Consider the following 18,918-nt stretch of genomic DNA (forward strand, 5'->3'; position numbering starts at 1 on the left):
ATTGTAGACAAATATTAATTAAATTAAATTAAATTATTATAATAATTAACTTTGAAAAATTTATAAATGCACTGCTTACTGAGCGGGTATTAAAAGCTTCGCACTTAAATAATCGATATCCGACATCATTAATGTAATAAATTTTATCTCGTGGAAACTCCTATTTTAATAAACAGAAGATGCGTTTTGCTTGAAAGGTTCTTGAATAATTCAAACTTGACAGCAATGACATTTTTCTCAAAAGAGTTGTACGCCATTAGATCTAAGGATGTTAACAACTATCGTCGCGATTGCCATGTATTCCAAGAAAGTATTTACGTCGTCTACATGAATGTACTCGCGACTGTCCTGTAAGGAATATTAGCGTCATTTCACGATGGCATTAATAATTGAGAACCATTTTAACGTCGAATTAACACAGGGTACAATTATGATTTTCGTCTTGACTTCATCTCCTCCCCTCGTCAGAAGTTCATCTTAAACTTCCTCCCTGCACTTTCCCGGTATAACTGCTACGTACTCTCCCCATGAAGCTTATCCTCTACAATGCATCTTTCATAAGCCATTGATGTGTTAGCGCTGAATGCGTAGCTTGCGTACATCAGCATTGATAAAAGCGCATAATAATTGCACAGCATTATCCTTTCTATTGTACACAAGTCTATGAGACTTCTCTAACTTTGAGAACAGTGTGTTAAATGTATATAAAAGAAAATCCACTCATATTATTAATAATTTGCAAGAAAATTAAATAGTTTATATTTTTCTCTGCGTAAAATTTTTTTTATCTTGTAATTTTCTATTATATATATTTTTTATTTTAATTTATGTATGTATGAAATTATGAAATTTGTTAATTGCATCGTCTGCGTATTATCCTTTAATGATTATAAACAAATTATAAATTGAAACATGTGTGATGAGAAAGTTAAAAAAGCAGAAAACATTTCAATTTTCCATTCGATGTACGATGCTTTTATGCTATTAATTACATCTTTATTTCAAACAAGAGTAAAGAAATAAAAATTCTATGAAAATACTACTTTAACGTCAGCATCGATAAAGGAGCAGTAACATAATTATTGCTGAATCAACAATAATAATGAGCGTAAAAGAAAAACAAAGCAAAGACAGGATTCGTTAAAATGCAAATTACATAACATGTAAGGCGAGTTCAAAAACAATCTATGCGTATTATATTCTCGTCGTCGCTAGCAATTAACACTTTGACTCCCTCGCGACATTATTATATAAAATCAGTAACGTTGCAAATGAATACTTGGCTATAAAGCATTCCGCGCTGCTGCAAAAAGAACCGCGCGAAACGATTTCGCAACCTGTTCGCAGGCTGCATCCACCGGAAGACGCGAGTTGAGAATATTTGGACCGTCGAGGCAGCATCGATGGACCGACCTAAGCCACATCCGGTTGGACAATAATTCCCCGATGAAATAATTAGCTGATATGATCTGGAGAGATAGGCTGCCCCGCCGAGACAAAAGAATGTTAAGCGTTCCATTACGCGCGGGCTCTCCCTGTTTAAACCATTATTTTTTATATCACCTCGTAAATCGTATCTTCAGCGTAGAAATTTCTTAAGAAGCATATCCCGTCCCGTGGGTGAACGCGGTAAGATCGGACCGAGGACATTAAGTGATACCTATGCTCGGCGCTTTCTTATCTATCAATTATCATTTATATAGTTCTTTACAAGTTTAAAACGTTTTACGCGCGTTTTACATTAAAAACATTAGAGAAATTTGATGGAGATACAAGCAACGTTAAATCAAGAATCGTCCAAGTCTCGAGATACGTGCATATATAATATTATATACTATAATTTCTCTCAATTATATATGCACAGTAAAAAATAAAATGTTAATTATAACATTTTTCACATGTCCCAGAAAGTCCACTCTAAATTTTAAGTTAAAATAACTCATTCATCATATGTTACTTATAGACAAATTGAAAATGTTAAATAATTGACACAATACTTAAAATTTATTTTTGTTATCGTGACTTAAGTAATGTAAAAATAACATACAAATTCATTAAAAATTACATGAAAAAATAGTTACAATAACTCGTAAGAAATGTTGAAGACATTAACATGTAATAGTAATTATTTTAACTTAAATTATTTGTAATAGAAACATTTGATTTTAGTAAATTTGATTATTTTTGCATGTCAAAGTTCAAGATTATTTGAAGATTCACTTAAACTTTTCTTAGAATGTGAAACTGACTTTGAGACATGTTGATTATTTCCATTGATTATTCCATTTTTAAGAGATATATACAAAGTGTTAAGTTATGAAGATGACATGAATGTAACACATGAAAACGTTACAAAAAAAATAACACATAGGTTGTATGTTAATTTTACATTGAAGTACTAATTAAAACGTGGTAACGCAAGAAAATTTTAACATATGGACGCATAATTTTTTACTGTGTATCTTCCTGTTTGTACAAAGTAAATTTGAAACATATTGATTGCGATTGTAATGTCGCATAATTTTTGAATATTTTACACCTTTTTTCGTAAAAAAAAAAGAAGATACTTATTTTCCATTTTCTACTTCAAAATTTGTCTCTTATAACTGCAGAATTTCTTTACAAGACAGATCTATTGCAGCGAGCGTGATCCCGATATAGACAGTTTAAGCTAATAATGCGAATTAAGATTCAACGTGCATGCCTCTGAAGTGAAGCACGATCATATACTCTAACACGAGTCACCCAACCACGTTGAAACCTGACGCCCCTACTAAAATCCGTGGCTAATTTCAAACGATCCCCTTACCTTATACCCGCGCGTCTGTTCGCTACTATGGTGGTCATCTAAAATTTCAGAAGTCCCACAACGCGGAAACGTGGATTAGGAACGCTCCCCACAAAGCTGCATACAAATGCAAAAATTCAAAAAGACAGAGAGTGTCAGTCATTTTATAAAAACAAAGCAAATTTTATAAAAACAAAGCGATAGCGTGTCTCTGAAAATACATATAATAAAATTATATGTATATTATTCTAAAAAAACATATGTAAAATACGTAAAATAAAAATAGAGTGTGCACGAGAAAGATAGTTTTGTTTTTTAACAAAAATTTATATATCACTTTTAATGATTTTTTAAATTATTTTTTATTAGATTATTAGATTTATAAAAATATTTCATATGTTTACTTCCGCAAATTTCAATTAATTTTGAATTTGCCCGACAGTCGAGGCGGTGCTAAATTTATCGAAATTGTGTGATTCAATTCACGCAGTCAGAAGCTAGAAAGTTATCTTGGGATCCATTCATGTGTTATAAAGTTGAAACGCATTAAAGAGACAATGTCACAAGAAATTGGGAAAATATCAGAAACGCGAAATAGAAATCGGCGAAACAAAATGTTTAAAAGAACTTTAAAGCTGTGTTTCGATGCTATCCGCTGTTCGAAAACGTAACGAGTTTTACGCATCGCTATGATCGTGAGCAATATCGCCTAATAGGGAGAGCCAATAACAGGCTAGAATGTTAACGACGGTAGTATAGAAGCAACGTTCGTTAATTATTTACAAGTTTACCGATGCATCGAGTGCAGCGCAGCGTGAGGTAAAATTGACACGGCACCAGGTATATAATTAGCAAATATCTAGCACAGGCCAATTTCTTCGTTACGAAACAATGTTTTATCGATCCAGGAAGCGGATGTCATAAAAAGCCGCATGCGCTAAAAAAAGCATCCGCAAATTCTAAAGACGAGCTGACCGAGTTCGAATAATAATTTTCATCATACGCCTTATGAAAATCGCATTTCAATTTCATTCTTTAATTATTAACTTTTATAAATTACATAATTTTGCAGATATGACATTGATATTTCAATAAATATTTAAATAAACGATGTGCAAAAATATTGATCTTTATATTATTTTTTATAAATACAGTAATATAAAATAATATAAGAAAAATCAATAGCTTCCGTTCTTTAGCATAAGTTATGCGCGAAAGTGAAATTGATAGAGCTATAGATGTCACCGCGAAACAAAAAGAAAGGAGTCAAAAAATGTCCTGCGTTGCAGTTTGTGACATAATGCTGAGGCAGTCTTCAAAACTAAAAGGCTGCGGTGGCTGCTGACGATGTTCTAAGTAACAGATAGGTCTGGGTAATTGCTTCACTTAACGAGAAACACGTTCGATCTTTGCGCTCGTTCCCTCCGACAGAATTCAATATTAACCGTCGTACTGTTTGATATAGTTCGGTATATTCCGCGCCGCGTGCATTTTGCAAGCTCTTTCGACCCCCTCGTTTGTCTGTCGTGTGCCCTCCGTCGGCATTCAAGGGCCTCCCCTAACGACGTTCAAGAAATGCCACGGCGGACGAGCACTTTGCGGCTGTAGCGTCGCACGATTTTTGAATATTTTACGTAACTTTCCGTGAAAAAAAACGTGCTCATTCTCTCGCGATGTGTCGAAAGAAAACTATGCATCTAAAAATGTTACATGTTCCTCTTTGGCTTTGATAAAAAAATCGTTATAATCGAGATTTAATAATATTCCTCGAAAAGCGAACAAAAATTAAATATCACAAACTAATGTGTCGAAAGAAAACTATGCATCTAAAAATGTTACATGTTCCTCTTTGGCTTTGATAAAAAAAATCGTTATAATCGAGATTTAATAATATTCCTCGAAAAGCGAACAAAAATCAAATATCACAAACTAAATTAATACAGATATTTTTAGGAATTATTTTTTCGCTTCAATAATTAGTAATGAGAGAGGAAAGATTTGATTATGCGATGAATTAATAAAATAATGATAAAAATAAAATTCAAGAAAGTGATGAATTTTGATTTGACGTATAAAAATATATAAAGCGTGGTGATATTTGATTCAAGAGTCCTTACAAGGATAAGAACAAAGTAATACATGGAGAGAGATGAAGAGAGTCCAGCTTCTGACAGAACGAAAACGATTTTCGAAAGCGCCTAACACTTTTTCCTCGAACATAGTAAATACTGAAAGTGGAGACTACCCGAGGGACTTCGATCGGTGCTCCAGAGAGCTCTCCGCCATCTTTTTTTTCCTTCATCGTCGCTCTTCTCGACCGCGAAGGAGTCAAGAAAAGATTTTACACTTGGACAGAAGGTAGAAGGCGGTACGCCGGTTGATTTTGTTGAACCAACAGAATCCTTCTGTTAGCACGGCTTCTTTCGCTTTCCGATATGTGTTACGAGCAAAAACATTCGTGGAACAAGGGTTTCGCTTGCGTGCCATTACAGCACAGCCTTGTACCGATGTTAGAAAGCTCGATCTTAGAAGAGGAAAGATGCGCAACATAGGTATGCAATAATATAAATTCATATGCAATAAAATACATAATTTGAAAATTTAATATCTCATTATCAGAAATGACTTGAATTATGATTACTCAACATAAAAACTGCAATTTTTATAATTAAAATTTCTATTTATTATTTTATTTTATTCCTATTCATTATTTTATTTTATTTAAAATTATTTTTATTTATTTTTATTTTATACGATATATTAAATTACTCTTATTCCCAAATAAAGGCTAGTAATATTATGTGTCATATTAGATAAGTATTCCTATTTATTATTTTAAATTAAATAAAATAATAGATAGGACTAAAATAATTATTTTAAGTAAAATAAAATAATAAATAGGAATACTTATCTAATATAACATATAATATTATTAGCCTTTATTTGGAAATAAGAATGATTTAATATATCGTACAAAATAAAAATAAGAGCCAAGGGGCCATTGTAAAAGAACAGAATTAATCGCGTTTTTGTGCGTCTACATGTATGTGTGGCCAACAGCAAGATACATTCGAATGGTACGGTTCGCGTTTATTAAAATTTTAACAGCGACAGCAATAGAGAGATCACTATGCAAAATCGAAATTTATGTACCTGCTATACATGAGCAAACGCGTGGAAATGCGTGCTCGGCCACAAGACTCCGAGACGCGTAACCTGGCCGCTAGCTCGTGTATATCCCCGAAGAAGATGGACGGGAGAACACAGAATTACGAAGCGGAGATCAGAATAGAGGACCGGGAGAAAACAGTGGCCTCGATACGAAGCGGGAGTTCAAAGCTTCGAACCCCGCAACAACGCGTCTAATTACTTGCTTCCTCCTGATGCACGGCACGGCGAATTTACATCTTGTTTGTTCAAGCAGCAGTAGCGGTGTAAACGCCCCCGCCGCTATCTCTGTCCGATGTAGATTGGATACTGCCTGTAAACAGGCGATTGCCTTTGACTCGGAAAGTCCGGTCCCGACAGCAATATCTTGCGCGAAGATATCCGATCGGTCTTTGCCGATGACAGAGGAAGTAAAAGTACGCGAAATAAAGTCAAAACATTGAGCTTTCAAGTCTACCCGGAAGAACGAGAAAATTTATTTGTACTTGAATAAAATAAAATTCAATTAAATTAAATTAATCAGAGAAACGTATCAAAGATACATAGAAGTTTATCACGGTTTACTAATAATTCCCTATTTTTTAAGCAACATCGTATAAGCGTTTATAACTGGGACTTTAATAATAATCTTAAGCGATTGTTCATAAATTCTTCATTGTCCTTGATGAAAAATGCGTCTTCGATGCTCCTCGAAATTGACTTCGTGGCTACTATGTCTTTGGATAGCTAAGGCGAGTCTGACAATCTTCTTCGTGCTCGTATTAAAGATAGTTTACCTCGGGCCATGTGCGCTTTCGGTATTGACCAACGTGAGACGAATAGATCTAACTCGCGAGGTGAGGAGACAATCGAACGGAGAAAAGTCTTTTGTCATTTTTGAGCTTTTCCGACGAAAAAAAGCACTCGTTACGACAGTTTAATCGATTATCAACATGATAAAGAGCTTTAAAGTTGCCACTTTACGCGTTACTCTTCACATACAACTCGTTAAGAGCATTAATAAATATTTGTTACATGTAACATACCATAGGGAAGTATTATCGACAGACAATATGTGGATATTGTAAGCTATAATATACAATTTATGTATTAATGAAAGTCCATTAAGTGTTTGCATGCAATAGGTGTTTATATAATTCGAATCTTGAAAACCCTTTCCAAATGAATGGCTTTCATGTCGTCGAGCTATAATTGCCTCGTGATATCGTGCATTATTTGCTTTTTCAGTGAAATGGAAAATATCTCAAATACGTGAGTGATTGCAATGAATTATTCACTAGTAATTTTGCGTTAAATACATAAATACATCGCAAAGCATTTATTTTTATAGACGTCAAAAATATATCTTTAAAATTTCTATCTTTTAACATTGTTCTCCTACATCAATCATTTCTGGTAATCTAAAAATTAACTGATGTCTGTACATCGGAAATTGATAGATCGATGGTAATTTACTGTACTTAATTGAATTATATTTATGTTCTTTGTTAAATTTACATCGTATAATTCAATTTTTAATTATCTCAGAAATAATGACGTAGTAATAAGTCAGTAATTTTGTTTTTTTTTTTCAAATAAAAAAATAAAATTGCACGAGTGTACACAATTATTATTATTAATACTATTTTATTGAAGGTGTCAATACATATCATTAGCACAGTAAAGACTGTTGCATCTGATGAATCAATGCTACATGTATTCAGGGTATCACTCGGAAATAATTAATGCACTCACCCCAACAGGATGATCTTACGCGTAGTGTTATCTGACAGAATCTCGACGCTCCCGGCGTCTGGCAGACATATGTACGCAGATATACGGATATCATCTCCCTTATACATCAGCCGACACTTTTCATCCTCGGCTACGTTTTACTTCGGACCTTTCCAACCTTTAAGGACATCGGACGCTCTTAGCAAATGTAACATCGCAGTGAGATTGCGCGCTCGAGCAGCGAGTACCTCCATTTTTGCCTCTTTTTTTTTGCCCCTTTGACGATGCGAGGCACGTTTCAAAGAAATCTTTTCCCGGCTACGTTGCAACCCGATGCATCACACGCATTCTCGTTGTCGACGTCTCGCGACCGTATTAGATGTCAGAACGTAATGTCTGATAGATCTCGGAGATATCGCATAAAGACACAAAAACTCTCGCTCACGTTCCTTCTCGATACACGTCGCTACGAAATGTTCTCCATTCAATTTGCCAGGAATATCTTATGGTTTTTTTCATAATGCATAGCAAAGGTGTCTTTAGACTGATATCTCAGAAGACTCCTAAGACTAAGTCTGTAAAATGAAATAATCAAGTCTAAATAATGTTATAATTAATATAAAATGTTTCGTTGTTTCATTCTTTATGAATTTAATGCAGCCTTTATTGCGCACGATCATAAAAATCCAAGCACATGATATAAAATAAAAAATTGAAATATTTATTAGATATATTATTTATTAGATAATTTTATTGGATAATTTTAATCTATACAGATAATTTTTTTAAAATTTATTTGATACAATCTTTTACTCGATTTTTTATTTTGCATCATGCAATGAGTTAATGCTTTTTTAGCACTGATTCAGCTGTTTTTTTACGAATTAAATTATTAAATTCAGAAATTTCAGGTCCCAGATATTCTACAAGTCTAATTTATCACGACAAAGTTTAATGGATTAATCAAAATGTATAAATGTCATTTGGCGCATTTGGAATAACACATTGAACGAATTCGCATGTGATACGTAAATTAAAATTAATCTGTTTAATATCACATCTTTCCCGCAGATCCTGAGCGCGGTCGCGATCACTCCACAATATTTCACATGCGCAACGCGAAATCAATTTAAATATAATAACACATGACAATATCCTCATTATTGTCTAATTTAGCAATATTCGGGGATAACAATGTGTGATGTGTGCGCACGGTAGAACGAATTTCGCCAAGTAGTTTGAACCCGACAAGAGTCTGCAATCGAGAGTCGATCGATATGAAGTACGCGCGATTTATAGGATCCGCGTTGAATCGAAACGAGCACGATGCAGCTCCAATAATGTTATGAACGTTTATCGACACTGCGACAAGTCCGTATAGCCCGATCACCGATGGCTTTAACGATAACTTTTCTGATTTCCCAGTAGCAAACAGGTCGACGGTCTTAAATCACGCCAGAAATTGGCAAACAGTTGATACTCTATTCACCTTTTTGCCTCCGGCAGAAGCAGTTAAACAACAGACGGCTAAAGATAGAGAAAACAATAGCCGCAATATCGTGATTTTTTTTTGATCGACAAATGCAATCATGGTTCTTTCAATCATCTGGTTTCATAGAAGTTCTGTTTACCGAAAATGTTGGACAGAAATGGATAAGAAAAAATCATTTTAGATGGAAAAATATACAAGGTTATGTAAAAAATTGTTATTGACATATATTCGTGCAAATCTGATTGCAACGTTGGTTGTGCCAATACGATTTATAGCTATTGATCGTTCAAATGTCAATTTATTTGTTTCTTTCGAATTGACAGTGGGAATCCCAATCTTTTGAGATTTACGCTCGACTGTGCTCTCTCTTTCTTGATAGAATATATATGCAAAAGCAGAAGGGATTTATAAAAGTGTATTTCTATTGTTGGAAGATAATTATATTTTCGCATTTTATTTTACTTTCAGTTTCATGTTTCGTTATGACAAAAATTATAAATTAATTTTTTTCTGACTTTTGTTTTATTTCTCTTTATGAGGTATTTAAGAGAGAGAAGCGAGTTTATAAATATTATATAATATTCTCTTATAAATATATTATATATAATATATATATATTATATAATATATATTATATATAATATTTCTTTCTCTATGTAAACAATTTTAAGAATAAATAATGCAATTTTATTGTTTTATCATTGGAAATTTAAATTTTTAAATATTGATATTTGTGATAGAATATCATTATAGGATGAAAGATAATATATTAAGATAAAATATAATTTAACACTCACTGCATTTACTCGATACGATATAGACAAATATAGAGTATAACGTTGATCTGTAAAATATAAATGTAATTATATATTAAAATTATACACATATAGCAGTGTCTAATGTAATTTATATATATATATATATATATATATATATATATATATTGGAAAGTAAATAATTATTGTGACTAACTAAATTTTTATTCGTTTTTTTAAAAATTTAATAAAAGAAATTACAGAATTTTCGAAAATAATTTTTTTTTAATATAAAATATTTTTAAATGTAAGATGTAGCTATGAAATATGTTAATGGAGAAATTTAAATTTTGTATAAGTAATCTACAAAAATTATATATTACAAATTTAAATAAGATTTGAAATACATACGCTATATGTGTATACAATATTCAACAGATGAATATTAATATAATTTAATAATATAATATAATATAATATAATTAATAATATAATATAATATAATATAATTAATAATATAATATAATATAATATAATATAATTAATAATATAATATAATATAATATAATTAATAATATAATATAATATAATATAATATAATATAATTTGTGAAAGAGAATTTTAATGATAACTTTTTATTTTCACATAAATTGTTAAAATTGATAGCTGATTTGACAGCCGCAAATAATACGAATGAAGCAAGTCGCAGCGCACAAATCAATCAGCTGCACGAAAGAGGCAATAATACACTTCGAGACATCCCATACGGCATAGATCATTGTTGTTACATTGCAGCAATATTGTGACAATATTGCGATATTGCGATGTTGCTGCAATATTGCTGTAATGTAACAACAATGATCTGTGCTGTGTGGGTTTCGATTATCGATATAACATGCCTTTTTTATATAGAAAGAATTAATAATGACTAGATTTAAATAATGACTAAATAATTTAATAAATAATATATAGAACTAAATTGTGTGTTCAACCAATTATATCGGCAATGCAAATTTAACAATACATGTAATAAAGTATAATAATATGTCCAAAGTTCCGGCACATGTAGCGTGCAAGTGATATGCTTTGCATAAGTAATATTATCCATTGCGTTAATGTTAATTCACCAATTTTGCTGATTTTCTCCTTTGAATAATAGTAACAATATATTATACGTCCGATTTGTTAAACACATCAATTCTAATTAGTGTTTGTTAATTAAGTTCCGTAAATTATAATTTATTCACTTGCTTAATTATAAATGTAGAAATGCCGTCGATCGATGGGCAAAACGGTATTGAATAAAAAAAGCCACTTTCTGCATAAAAAGTGCACAATTCGCATAAATTAAGTGCTAAGATGTTAAGAAATTATGCGAGAATAAAGTGATCTTCACGAAGTTAGTATTCTATTTTCAAAATTTAGATATAATTGTGATTTTTTTCCAAAATATTTTTAGAGATTTTTAAAATTCTAGTCTTTTAATTAAAGCGCATTTCGAGGCCCTTTAAAGTTTTCATATAATCGGTAAATGTTTCGAATGGAATTTCGACGAGTAAATTAAATATAAAATATAGAAATCTGAAAACACACACTATTAAATTACAAAAAAATGCACACATTATTAAAATATATATATTAAATGCTAATTTCGTTATAAGGGAAAAAATACTTTTTTTTATTTCAACTCACAGAATCGCTATTTGAGATATATTTTCGATATTCCTAAGGCGACTAAGAATTCTCAAGAAAAATGAAATAAGAAATGAATTTTATTTTTTTTTCTTTTGCTATAAAATAGAGTTTTCTGCATAAATATATAATTGAATGATGCGGAAAAATAAGTACTTGATAAAATTTTCAAGTGTTTTGAACAGCTTCGACGGTTTTCTTAATATCTGTTAAAACAATCTCTTGATTGGTTTTTGCCCCCAAGACTCTAATTTAAATAGCATAATCGAGGGGCTTGATCGGTAAGCTTCGTTATCGCAAAGAAACAACGTTTTCTTTTCCATCTCTCAGAGTACTTCGCGTAATCCTCCAGTTTTCGTTCGGTAGATTTCAATGCGGAAAACGACATGCGAATGCGTCTGCAAGTTTCTTCCGCAAACTTCGTTCAGAATTGGAATTAAGACGTTATAGAAATGGATTATAGAGTTTAATTAAGTTGACTCAACGCCGGCGCCACAAAATTTCACGGTTCCATCCCTTTCCCTCCCCCTCGGATTTGCGGATTGCCCTTTACCGTTGATTCGTCGCGGAATAGCGCATTTCTAATTTCAAAGTTTGCATTGCATAAATTTTACGAGCCCTCTAAAGCTTTCACACAATCGGAGGACAAGTAATTATCGGTGTACGCTCCATAAAAATAATCGCTAGATTAACTGCTTCATTGTTTTTGTATCGAAAGTTTATAACCCTTCACAGAAAAAAATTTTAAAAAATAATCTGATGATTAAATGTGCGATACATTAATTATTTTTTCAACTGAAATTTGTATCTCGATTTTTTGCTAATAAAACAATTTCCCGTATCCAACCGTAGCAAACTGCATTCGCTTCTCTGCAGGTCCGCTCAATCTTTCGTGATTGTATCAGAATTTCAACGTTACGAGCGGAGGGGTTCGTAAATTTCCTGCCTTGTTTCTCGCACGGTGAACAAAATCTGGCGTTTGGCCGAACCTAATCTAAAAACGATGGCGGTACTCAATGTAACGATCCCGGATTTTCTTCAGTTCCCCACCGGTTTACGGTCCGCCGTCTCCTCTCTCTCCCTCCCCTTGAACGATTTCATCTTATATCCGGTAAGATTAAAGAATCTCTGTCCCTGACCGTTTCATTACTCATCCTATACGCGCTCCGAGATTCTACGTGTTCGTTTCGTTTGTCTCTCTTTTTCCATCTTGCTCCCCTCTCCCCACCCCGCATTTGTTCAGTGCTCTTTTTATATTCTTCAGCCCACTTTGTCCTCTTTCGGGCCCTCCCTTCGTCGCTGGACGACTTCGCAATATTGTAATGTGAGGCACAATGCATTGCTCTCGAAAAGATGCGCCGAGCGCAGGAAAAGATTAAAAAAGGGAGCAATACGTTTCGCGAGAGAAGAAGAGAAACATGCTGCGCGCACTAATGAGTATACGCGCGTTTCATAAATTAAATTAATTTTCGGAATCGAATATAAAAATTATTCGCATCATTGATATAAATTTTGCGCTTTTTTACTCGCTCTGCTTCATCAAATTAGAATGTTCTTCACATACATGAGTGATATTGAAACATTATTTCTTTCCTAAAAAATTGTCACAAATTAAATAATATAATTACATGGAACAACTGAAAATATGCAGCATTCCTGCATTTTTGTATAAATGAACAAAATAATTTAATCAAGGAAAACGTAATGATCATAAATGAATATTTTTCAAAGTTTTAAAATCTAAACACATTCTTGTGATAAAGAAACGAATAAACCGAACAAAATAACGCTTGCTTTTTCCAATTCGATAGCTTTATATATAAGACTGTCCGTAGTAATAAAAATATTATTCCATCCGTGACAATAACTGTTTGAAACGACATATGCAAGAGCGTATCCTGAATTACAGAGTACGGTTCTGTCGGCGTCTCTGAGGTGCAGTTATCGTTTGCCCGGAGAGTCCTATCTCTGCTCGCGAAATCGTCTCGACCGTGTAGAATCCAGTTAGGTGTCCACATAGGCGTATACACAGCTGTACAGTCTCACATGCTCCATTGGTTTCTTATTGTCACCTGCGTCGAAAGCTCATCCTGTAAATGGATCAAGCGCACGAAACATTTCTCCGATAGAACCTCGATAGATACTCGCGTCCGACAGAAGCAACTCTGATCGCGTAAAATACATTTTCGCGATAGATTTATCTCTTGACTGATGGAATAGGGATTATATCGCATCCCTTTGAGCGATTGTAGAGCCCTTATAAGTTTAAATCAAAAGAAGATTTTTAAAACTGAATAATCATTTTCACAAATATGATCTAATTCTCATTTTATGAAACAAAATTGGCAATCTGGTCAAGTAAGTGCTAAATATATAGATTTTTTACATTTATTATATATATAATTAATTATTTTAATAAATTGCAGATTTTCCGGGAATGTTAAAATTGCAAAATTTAAATAAAAATATATTACATACTAAATACAATATTTACGAGGGAATTTTGCTAAATATAAATATGATTATATATTATCCCTTTTTATTGATTTGCTAACTTTTCTGATTTTTAACATGAGCCAAATCTTTTCGGATGACTCCGGGATGAGTAAAAAAAGAGAACGAGATCTCGAGAAATGAAAAATATCCGTCTTTCCAGGATAGAATAACTGAAATGAAAGTGAAGTAACGAGAGTAAAATATGGAGTCAAGATATTAAAACGGTCAAAGTAACTTTTCTTTGGAGTATACCGCAGAAAATTTCGCAAACGCCAAGTACTTTACGGCGTATTACATGTCGGGCCAGATAAAAATTCCATAACGCGTAATGGAGGGCTCGTAAATATTTATCCTTTTCTAACTCGGCGATATGCTGTTTGCGTGAGAAACGCACGCGCGGAATGTCGGATAACTCTTGACACAACTCGGAAATGCAACGAGCTCTCGGGTCTTGATTATAATACTCGGTGACCAGAAGTAATCTCATTAGCCGTCGTAAACTTATTTAGAAATTCACCAAAGAATCCTCGCCTAAAATATGTACTTATGCGTCCGCAATCGTGCAAGCTGCGCTTTAAATCCGTAATTAATGAATTATAGAAAAATCACAGAGTTTATATGTTCCTATTTTATTTTGAATAAATTGTAAATGCACCGTTTGTATGCATATTATATTTCGAAAGGATCAGATTAATGTTTAATTAGAGATTTCTTGACCAAGTTTCTTCTCTAAAAAATATTTAAATATTTAAAAAATATTAATATTTAAATATTAATAATTAAAAATATTAATATTTAAATATTAATAATTAAAAATATTAATATTTAAATATTAATAATTAAAATATTAATATTTAAATATTAATAATTAAAAATATTAATATTTAAATATTAATAATTAATATTTAAAATATATTTAAATATATATAATAATCAAATTTGAAAGCGATAAAATAATCATATCAGCTGTTTCAGAAATGTATTAATCGCGCGCAGAAAAAATGTCTGCCAAGGCTTTAAAGAGATACATTAAACTCAGGACATTTATTTCGTGCTATACAGGTGTGCAGTAATGACAAAATCAGCCGTAGGATTGCAATCCGGAACAAAACATTAACGAACAGCAGGGATTCGCGAACCGCGCCATATGGTGAGGGTCTCTTCGTGCAGGAAACTCGGTAGGATCCGCGAAATTAGCCGCAGATACCCGAGATTCCGCTTGCATAAGCGCCGTCACAAAAACTCAGAATTCGCGAGAAGGATAGCTCATGCAGGTGGCGAGGGAATTATAGCGACAGATTTGCAAGTGTACAATTGTACAGGGATGTATAGTGAGTTTTCCAGACTCGAGAAGCTAATAACTCTTGGGAATCTGCGATAGAAAGATAATTAAGCAGACGTTTATTAAGAAAAATAAATTTCTCAATTTTCTGCATAATAAATGAAAAAAATTTTTTAAATTAGATTTGCGAACTTCAATTTGACAAGTGATGATTCCTCAAAGTTTAAAATTAATTTACTGTCTTCTTCAAGGATGAAGGATTGAATAAAAGAAAGAAATTTTACACAATATATAATTTAAAAAATTGGCAAATATTTTGCTTAAAATACTGAAAATCTTGAGACCTATAATAGTTGTGGCTTTGAAATTTCATCTTTGAAGCTCCATCAATTTCCGTAGATGCGTCCCTGTAACTGCGAAACAGGATACGAAAGAGAAAGAGATACAGCAGAGACAGAGAGAGAGAGGGAGAAAAAGCGAAGGAGAAAGAGAAGAAGAGGAGGAGGAAAGGGTGGTGAGAAAAGAGGAGAAACGGGTAGTAAGGCTCTTGCAAAACATACGCTGCTGAATCTGACACGTCCTCTGGCAGTCTGTTGGGTTTTCCAGGATGGTGAGGGGGCGTACAAATCTAGACGGTTACTTACTGACACACACAGCATTTTGCTGTCGTACCGAATTTCCCTCTCTCTCTCTCTCTCTCCCTCTCCCTCTTACACTCGCAACCGCGAGCATAAGTTGTTCTCTCCGACTCTATCTTCCTCTTTCTCTCTCTCTCTCTCTTCGGCTCACTGCCTCTCATCTCCACCCTCTCGACAGTATTGTATTGTATTAAAGCCGCGGCTCGTGTTGCGGCTTGACAAAAGCAGGCGCACGACCTACCCCGGCGCGTACTCAGTCTCCTCTTTCATCCCTCTGCCATCCCCCCCCCTTCGTCTCGTAATCCCCCCTGCCTCGACGCTCGCGCACCCCGTGGCGCTACAGAGTCCAGAACATATTGTATTATTCACGGAGTAATTTAAACCGCAAATGACAGATATCCTAAATGTCCTCCTAGTCTGTCCGATCGACCATTCGGATCCAGCCAGGCTTGGCTCCTGTCGTCTTGTCATGCGTGACAGTCGCAACAGGCGGATTAACGTTCGTATGCGAGGCTCGTAGAAAGTATGATACACAGTATGATGTAAACACAAGTGCAAATTGTGATAATCGAATTTGATTATTGATAACTTTATTCGACATACGTTGATATCGTATTTTGGATATCATTATTTCAAGAAACCTGGAGACGCATATTTCATGATAAAAATCATATATTCCATAAATATCGTTTTAATATTTTTATACTTTATCTATTTATATAAAATTATATTTTTAAATGAGATAAATTGTTCAACAGATAATATTTGACATTGTTATAATAATGCATAACACGATAATATATCATTCCAATTAAAATCTTACGTAAATGTAATTCTGTGCTCTGTTGTACAGATGTCAAATTTTTAAAGTTTATTTCAATTATAATTACTATTGCTCAAAGTATTATTTATTTTTTTAAGGATACTCTCTTTATCGCAGAAATGATATTACTAGGAAAATGTTTATATTAAAAAAGTTTGAAAATATATAAGATAAAAAATTATGTTAAGCTTAATAGCTATCTTATAATCGCTCCGATATTGCACGTTAAAAGTTATTCATTTTTCTGTTTTGGTTAGTTTTCCAAACTTATGTCAGTTTTTAGTCATTCTTCCTCATTCTTCCTCATTCCTATCCTATCGTCAAGTTTCAAGATGAACCTCAACCGCGGCTCTATTAAAAGTACTTTTAACCCTTATCAGACGCATCTGACTCTGACACGTGATTCAAATTTGCCTACGATGTTAACGGAACTCTTTAAAATTATAGCACAACTCTATTAAATTCATGAAATCGTCTCGAAAAGCATGCAAAGTCTCTAATGATAATTTCAAGCATAGAAAAACATATTAAAATATAATCAAAATATATACAATTTAATTCTAACAACAGATATTTTTGACAAACAACATGTCACATTTATAGTCTCGTGCTAACACTGTAAGGAGAATAATTACAAGAATAGTTTCAACATTTTCTCAAAAAAATTTTTCAAAAAAATTACGCTTTGTAAAGATCGATACAATTTTGCTTAAGTGCGTACGAACGGTTAATGTAGAATATGAGTGAAAACCATAATTATCCACAACGTGTAATACGAAAGCATGGTCGTGTATAGTTTCAAAAAGCCCCTGCTTATAATTATTCTTAGTAAATCTCGTGCGCAGAAAGCGTGGCCTGGTCTGAAAGGCAACTTTTCGCGACTTTTCCGGTAGACAACGTCCATGATGCACTGCTCTCGGCTTTTACATCAAGGCGACGCTCACGCGGGCTCGAATTAACGAGAGGCTTTTCGTATCTCAGCGTTATTACAGCTCTAAGTAATGCGCCGTGCTTAAACTCGTATTTACGACAGCCATGCAAAAATCTTTTGTGTTCGGGCCGGGACATTTTCCCTTTGCCGATCGCGTGATAGCGCAGCTGTCAGAAATTTTTAATTTGTCTCACCACAAGCATCAAACAACCACGTACGATTTTACTTGTCCTATAAAATCGCGTCGAAAAAAGAAACACGAAAATTTTCGATTGTATTTTTCTGTGTATTTAAAAATTTTATTTTCTTTTAATTCTTTTTAGTTTTTTCCATGAATAAGTAAATTAGATAAGTTAGTAAGTTACGATAAAAAGTTATATCGTAGATGGTGTCGTTGTATGACAAAAAAGGTATTGATTAAGTTGGCGTAATTGGGTAAGAGACTAAATAAATTTGATCTAGAGACGCGAAAAATCCTGTTTCGAGAAATGAGGCACCGATATTTCTTCGTTTCCATCAACAGCGTTACCTTTACGCTCAACTTAGGACGTCTTCTCCTTGTAACGAGAAGAGAAAAGGCGAGTCATATGTCGAAGGTAATGGCGTATCAGTGAGTGATTTGTCTCCTTCCAGCCAACCATGTTTCTGTACATTTATATTTTTTTTCGCCTATTATCTATTCCTGTCTTGTGCGTAATATTTGAATATTTTATATATAAAATAAAAAAAATATAAATATATAAAAACATTACATAATGTAAATCTGCACATCGCTGTTGTGCGTGTCGACGTTAACCTTGCGGAAATACCAACATAAAAATAAATAAATAAAATTTTATTAAAAATACAATATACACAGAAATAATAAATAAAAAAATTGGAATTTATATAATGTAATCCAATATATTTATGCTGTAATAAGATTCTTTATTTTTTTAATTACATCTATCAATTCCAGTCAGTTTAATTAATTTGACATTTATTGATAATATCATACAAGGTCTCATATATATATTTCTATTCTACTCTATCATTTTTCAGCGATGTGTCAATTCCTAGTAATTCTATATGTTGATGATAAAGTTGTGATTACACTTGATTATTTCTATTTTTATCAAAAGATAACTAAATGGATTCATC

Source organism: Camponotus floridanus, unplaced genomic scaffold, assembly GCF_003227725.1.
Source record: "Camponotus floridanus strain SB8 unplaced genomic scaffold, Cflo_v7.5 scaffold87, whole genome shotgun sequence".
NCBI lineage: Eukaryota > Metazoa > Arthropoda > Insecta > Hymenoptera > Formicidae > Camponotus > Camponotus floridanus.